Raw genomic sequence first — 7,956 nt, forward strand, 5'->3', positions numbered from 1 at the left:
GTTACTAGCAGGAGCAAATTGATCAGAATTTCGTGTATTTCTAGACATGATTTTAAATATAAATTGCATATGTCCAAAGAAAATCTAATAACTATACAACATGCATAGCATAACTCTGAAAATAAAATCTTTACAGAGGTAAAGAAAAAATCCAGTTTCTAAGTCTGTATGTGCTGAAAAGGCTTTTACCACATATTTTAATGTTTATATATAAGTGACTAATCACTGATCAGTTGTTTATTTAGGAGGATCTTTGGATTAAAACTTTGAATTTGATATGTCACTCATCCAACATTACCCCATCTCCCCAGCCGAGACAATTAGAGGTGCATGAAACCCCTTATCTAAAAGAAGTATTTAGCATCTTTTGAATGAGTTACATGTAAAAGAAGTAATTGGCAACTTTTGAATGAGTCATATTCCCCTTGAATTTGCAAATGATCCTCAGAGTAATGGGGTTCACATGTCCCGACAAGGCAATATGGGGGAAATGGGCAACCGGAAATGGCTCCATAGCTCAGGAGTTAGAGCACTGGTCTTGTAAACCAGGGGTCGCGAGTTCAAATCTCGCTGGGGCCTGAAGACCTTTAAAAGGTAGACTCGGTTGGCTTTACACTTCTTATCGATTATCATAATCCTAAATAGCGCTACTAACTTTAGCTAAGATTTCCCAATTTGGTGGATTCGTACACACGATTTTAAATAGATATTGCATATGTATAGAGTAATAACAATAATCACACAAACTGCATGCTATAAATTGGGAAATATTTCGACGACACAAAAGCTTTACAGAGAACAGTTTTCACGCATTCAAAGCTCGCTGGGACAGGATACTTTCAAAAGCAAGAAAGCATGGGCCTTCTTGTTCTTGGCTACCATCATAATCCTTTACTAAGTTACTAGCAGGAGCAAATTGATCAGAATTTCGTGTATTTCTAGACATGATTTTAAATATAAATTGCATATGTCCAAAGAAAATCTAATAACTATACAACATGCATAGCATAACTCTGAAAATAAAATCTTTACAGAGGTAAAGAAAAAATCCAGTTTCTAAGTCTGTATGTGCTGAAAAGGCTTTTACCACATATTTTAATGTTTATATATAAGTGACTAATCACTGATCAGTTGTTTATTTAGGAGGATCTTTGGATTAAAACTTTGAATTTGATATGTCACTCATCCAACATTGCCCCATCTCCCCAGCCGAGACAATTAGAGGTGCATGAAACCCCTTATCTAAAAGAAGTATTTAGCATCTTTTGAATGAGTTACATGTAAAAGAAGTAATTGGCAACTTTTGAATGAGTCATATTCCCCTTGAATTTGCAAATGATCCTCAGAGTAATGGGGTTCACATGTCCCGACAAGGCAATAGGGGGGAAACGGGCAACCGGAAATGGCTCCATAGCTCAGGGGTTAGAGCACTGGTCTTGTAAACCAGGGGTCGCGAGTTCAAATCTCGCTGGGGCCTGATGACCTTTAATAGGTAGACTCCGTTGGCTTTACACTTCTTATCAATTATCATAATCCTAAATAGCGCTACTAACGTTAGCTAAGATTTCCCAATTTGGTGGATTCGTACACACGATTTTAAATAGATATTGCATATGTATAGAGTAATAACAATAATCACACAAACTGCATGCTATAAATTGGGAAATATTTCGACGACACAAAAGCTTTACAGAGAACAGTTTTCACGCATTCAAAGCTCGCTGGGACAGGATACTTTTAAAAGCAAGAAAACATGAGCCTTCTTGTTCTTGGCTACCATCATAATCCTTTACTAAGTTACTAGCAGGAGCAAATTGATCAGAATTTCGTGTATTTCTAGACATGATTTTAAATATAAATTGCATATGTCCAAAGAAAATCTAATAACTATACAACATGCATAGCATAACTCTGAAAATAAAATCTTTACAGAGGTAAAGAAAAGATCCAGTTTCTAAGTCTGTATGTGCTGAAAAGGCTTTTACCACATATTTTAATGTTTATATATAAGTGACTAATCACTGATCAGTTGTTTATTTAGGAGGATCTTTGGATTAAAACTTTGAATTTGATATGTCACTCATCCAACATTGCCCCATCTCCCCAGCCGGGACAATTAGAGGTGCATGAAACCCCTTATCTAAAAGAAGTATTTAGCATCTTTTGAATGAGTTACATGTAAAAGAAGTAATTGGCAACTTTTGAATCAGTCATATTCCCCTTGAATTTGCAAATGATCCTCAGAGTAATGGGGTTCACATGTCCCGACAAGGCAATAGGGGGGAAATGGGCAACCGGAAATGGCTCCATAGCTCAGGGGTTAGAGCACTGGTCTTGTAAACCAGGGGTCGCGAGTTCAAATCTCGCTGAGGCCTGATGACCTTTAAAAGGTAGACTCCGTTGGCTTTACACTTCTTATCGATTATCATAATCCTAAATAGCGCTACTAACGTTAGCTAAGATTTCCCAATTTGGTGGATTCGTACACACGATTTTAAATAGATATTGCATATGTATAGAGTAATAACAATAATCACACAAACTGCATGCTATAAATTGGGAAATATTTCGACGACACAAAAGCTTTACAGAGAACAGTTTTCACGCATTCAAAGCTCGCTGGGACAGGATACTTTTAAAATCAAGAAAGCATGAGCCTTCTTGTTCTTGGCTACCATCATAATCCTTTACTAAGTTACTAGCAGGAGCAAATTGATCAGAATTTCGTGTATTTCTAGACATGATTTTAACTATAAATTGCATATGTCCAAAGAAAATCTAATAACTATACAACATGCATAGCATAACTCTGAAAATAAAATCTTTACAGAGGTAAAGAAAAAAATCCAGTTTCTAAGTCTGTATGTGCTGAAAAGGCTTTTACCACATATTTTAATGTTTATATATAAGTGAATAATCACTGATCAGTTGTTTATTTAGGAGGATCTTTGGATTAAAACTTTGAATTTGATATGTCACTCATCCAACATTGCCCCATCTCCCCAGCCGAGACAATTAGAGGTGCATGAAACCCCTAATCTAAAAGAAGTATTTAGCATCTTTTGAATGAGTTACATGTAAAAGAAGTAATTGGCAACTTTTGAATGAGTCATATTCCCCTTGAATTTGCAAATGATCCTCAGAGTAATGGGGTTCACATGTCCCGACAAGGCAATAGGGGGGAAATGGGCAACCGGAAATGGCTCCATAGCTCAGGGGTTAGAGCACTGGTCTTGTAAACCACGGGTAGCGAGTTCAAATCTCGCTGGGGCCTGATGACCTTTAAAAGGTAGACTCCGTTGGCTTTTCACTACTTATCGATTATCATAATCCTAAATAGCGCTACTAACGTTAGCTAAGATTTCCCAATTTGGTGGATTCGTACACACGATTTTAAATAGATATTGCATATGTATAGAGTAATAACAATAATCACACAAACTGCATGCTATAAATTGGGAAATATTTCGACGACACAAAAGTTTTACAGAGAACAGTTTTCACGCATTCAAAGCTCGCTGGGACAGGATACTTTTAAAAGCAAGAAAGCATGGGCCTTCTTGTTCTTGGCTACCATCATAATCCTTTACTAAGTTACTAGCAGGAGCAAATTGATCAGAATTTCGTGTATTTCTAGACATGATTTTAAATATAAATTGCATATGTCCAAAGAAAATCTAATAACTATACAACATGCATAGCATAACTCTGAAAATAAAATCTTTACAGAGGTAAAGAAAAAATCCAGTTTCTAAGTCTGTATGTGCTGAAAAGGCTTTTACCACATATTTTAATGTTTATATATAAGTGACTAATCACTGATCAGTTGTTTATTTAGGAGGATCTTTGGATTAAAACTTTGAATTTGATATGTCACTCATCCAACATTGCCCCATCTCCCCAGCCGAGACAATTAGAGGTGCATGAAACCCCTTATCTAAAAGAGGTATTTAGCATCTTTTGAATGAGTTACATGTAAAAGAAGTAATTGGCAACTTTTGAATGAGTCATATTCCCCTTGAATTTGCAAATGATCCTCAGAGTAATGGGGTTCACATGTCCCGACAAGGCAATAGGGGGGAAACGGGCAACCGGAAATGGCTCCATAGCTCAGGGGTTAGAGCACTGGTCTTGTAAACCAGGGGTCGCGAGTTCAAATCTCGCTGGGGCCTGATGACCTTTAAAAGGTAGACTCGGTTGGCTTTACACTTCTTATCGATTATCATAATCCTAAATAGCGCTACTAACGTTAGCTAAGATTTCCCAATTTGGTGGATTCGTACACACGATTTTAAATAGATATTGCATATGTATAGAGTAATAACAATAATCACACAAACTGCATGCTATAAATTGGGAAATATTTCGACGACACAAAAGCTTTACAGAGAACAGGTTTCACGCATTCAAAGCTCGCTGGGACAGGATACTTTTAAAAGCAAGAAAACATGAGCCTTCTTGTTCTTGGCTACCATCATAATCCTTTACTAAGTTACTAGCAGGAGCAAATTGATCAGAATTTCGTGTATTTCTAGACATGATTTTAAATATAAATTGCATATGTCCAAAGAAAATCTAATAACTATACAACATGCATAGCATAACTCTGAAAATAAAATCTTTACAGAGGTAAAGAAAAAATCCAGTTTCTAAGTCTGTATGTGCTGAAAAGGCTTTTACCACATATTTTAATGTTTATATATAAGTGACTAATCACTGATCAGTTGTTTATTTAGGAGGATCTTTGGATTAAAACTTTGAATTTGATATGTCACTCATCCAACATTACCCCATCTCCCCAGCCGAGACAATTAGAGGTGCATGAAACCCCTTATCTAAAAGAAGTATTTAGCATCTTTTGAATGAGTTACATGTAAAAGAAGTAATTGGCAACTTTTGAATGAGTCATATTCCCCTTGAATTTGCAAATGATCCTCAGAGTAATGGGGTTCACATGTCCCGACAAGGCAATATGGGGGAAATGGGCAACCGGAAATGGCTCCATAGCTCAGGAGTTAGAGCACTGGTCTTGTAAACCAGGGGTCGCGAGTTCAAATCTCGCTGGGGCCTGAAGACCTTTAAAAGGTAGACTCGGTTGGCTTTACACTTCTTATCGATTATCATAATCCTAAATAGCGCTACTAACGTTAGCTAAGATTTCCCAATTTGGTGGATTCGTACACACGATTTTAAATAGATATTGCATATGTATAGAGTAATAACAATAATCACACAAACTGCATGCTATAAATTGGGAAATATTTCGACGACACAAAAGCTTTACAGAGAACAGTTTTCACGCATTCAAAGCTCGCTGGGACAGGATACTTTCAAAAGCAAGAAAGCATGGGCCTTCTTGTTCTTGGCTACCATCATAATCCTTTACTAAGTTACTAGCAGGAGCAAATTGATCAGAATTTCGTGTATTTCTAGACATGATTTTAAATATAAATTGCATATGTCCAAAGAAAATCTAATAACTATACAACATGCATAGCATAACTCTGAAAATAAAATCTTTACAGAGGTAAAGAAAAAATCCAGTTTCTAAGTCTGTATGTGCTGAAAAGGCTTTTACCACATATTTTAATGTTTATATATAAGTGACTAATCACTGATCAGTTGTTTATTTAGGAGGATCTTTGGATTAAAACTTTGAATTTGATATGTCACTCATCCAACATTGCCCCATCTCCCCAGCCGAGACAATTAGAGGTGCATGAAACCCCTTATCTAAAAGAAGTATTTAGCATCTTTTGAATGAGTTACATGTAAAAGAAGTAATTGGCAACTTTTGAATCAGTCATATTCCCCTTGAATTTGCAAATGATCCTCAGAGTAATGGGGTTCACATGTCCCGACAAGGCAATAGGGGGGAAATGGGCAACCGGAAATGGCTCCATAGCTCAGGGGTTAGAGCACTGGTCTTGTAAACCAGGGGTCGCGAGTTCAAATCTCGCTGAGGCCTGATGACCTTTAAAAGGTAGACTCCGTTGGCTTTACACTTCTTATCGATTATCATAATCCTAAATAGCGCTACTAACGTTAGCTAAGATTTCCCAATTTGGTGGATTCGTACACACGATTTTAAATAGATATTGCATATGTATAGAGTAATAACAATAATCACACAAACTGCATGCTATAAATTGGGAAATATTTCGACGACACAAAAGCTTTACAGAGAACAGTTTTCACGCATTCAAAGCTCGCTGGGACAGGATACTTTTAAAATCAAGAAAGCATGAGCCTTCTTGTTCTTGGCTACCATCATAATCCTTTACTAAGTTACTAGCAGGAGCAAATTGATCAGAATTTCGTGTATTTCTAGACATGATTTTAACTATAAATTGCATATGTCCAAAGAAAATCTAATAACTATACAACATGCATAGCATAACTCTGAAAATAAAATCTTTACAGAGGTAAAGAAAAAAATCCAGTTTCTAAGTCTGTATGTGCTGAAAAGGCTTTTACCACATATTTTAATGTTTATATATAAGTGAATAATCACTGATCAGTTGTTTATTTAGGAGGATCTTTGGATTAAAACTTTGAATTTGATATGTCACTCATCCAACATTGCCCCATCTCCCCAGCCGAGACAATTAGAGGTGCATGAAACCCCTAATCTAAAAGAAGTATTTAGCATCTTTTGAATGAGTTACATGTAAAAGAAGTAATTGGCAACTTTTGAATGAGTCATATTCCCCTTGAATTTGCAAATGATCCTCAGAGTAATGGGGTTCACATGTCCCGACAAGGCAATAGGGGGGAAATGGGCAACCGGAAATGGCTCCATAGCTCAGGGGTTAGAGCACTGGTCTTGTAAACCACGGGTAGCGAGTTCAAATCTCGCTGGGGCCTGATGACCTTTAAAAGGTAGACTCCGTTGGCTTTTCACTACTTATCGATTATCATAATCCTAAATAGCGCTACTAAAGTTAGCTAAGATTTCCCAATTTGGTGGATTCGTACACACGATTTTAAATAGATATTGCATATGTATAGAGTAATAACAATAATCACACAAACTGCATGCTATAAATTGGGAAATATTTCGACGACACAAAAGTTTTACAGAGAACAGTTTTCACGCATTCAAAGCTCGCTGGGACAGGATACTTTTAAAAGCAAGAAAGCATGGGCCTTCTTGTTCTTGGCTACCATCATAATCCTTTACTAAGTTACTAGCAGGAGCAAATTGATCAGAATTTCGTGTATTTCTAGACATGATTTTAAATATAAATTGCATATGTCCAAAGAAAATCTGATAAATATACAACATGCATAGCATAACTCTGAAAATAAAATCTTTACAGAGGTAAAGAAAAAATCCAGTTTCTAAGTCTGTATGTGCTGAAAAGGCTTTTACCACATATTTTAATGTTTATATATAAGTGACTAATCACTGATCAGTTGTTTATTTAGGAGGATCTTTGGATTAAAACTTTGAATTTGATATGTCACTCATCCAACATTGCCCCATCTCCCCAGCCGAGACAATTAGAGGTGCATGAAACCCCTTATCTAAAAGAAGTATTTAGCATCTTTTGAATGAGTTACATGTAAAAGAAGTAATTGGCAACTTTTGAATGAGTCATATTCCCCTTGAATTTGCAAATGATCCTCAGAGTAATGGGGTTCACATGTCCCGACAAGGCAATAGGGGGGAAACGGGCAACCGGAAATGGCTCCATAGCTCAGGGGTTAGAGCACTGGTCTTGTAAACCAGGGGTCGCAAGTTCAAATCTCGCTGGGGCCTGATGACCTTTAAAAGGTAGACTCGGTTGGCTTTACACTTCTTATCGATTATCATAATCCTAAATAGCGCTACTAACGTTAGCTAAGATTTCCCAATTTGGTGGATTCGTACACACGATTTTAAATAGATATTGCATATGTATAGAGTAATAACAATAATCACACAAACTGCATGCTATAAATTGGGAAATA

General features: G+C 36.6%; 2 non-coding genes across 2 annotated transcripts; both read left to right on the forward strand.

The window, feature by feature from the left end:
- The first annotated feature begins 1,404 nt into the window (after positions 1-1,404).
- On the forward strand, positions 1,405-1,477 carry TRNAT-UGU (transfer RNA threonine (anticodon UGU)). The gene has a single exon. It is a non-coding gene; the product is annotated as a tRNA-Thr (tRNA).
- A 2,622-nt stretch (positions 1,478-4,099) lies between these two features.
- Positions 4,100-4,172, forward strand: TRNAT-UGU (transfer RNA threonine (anticodon UGU)). Its single transcript has one exon. It is a non-coding gene; the product is annotated as a tRNA-Thr (tRNA).
- Positions 4,173-7,956: the final 3,784 nt, after the last annotated feature.

The sequence above is a fragment of the Bombina bombina genome, chromosome 2 (assembly GCF_027579735.1).
Source record: "Bombina bombina isolate aBomBom1 chromosome 2, aBomBom1.pri, whole genome shotgun sequence".
Taxonomy (NCBI): domain Eukaryota; kingdom Metazoa; phylum Chordata; class Amphibia; order Anura; family Bombinatoridae; genus Bombina; species Bombina bombina.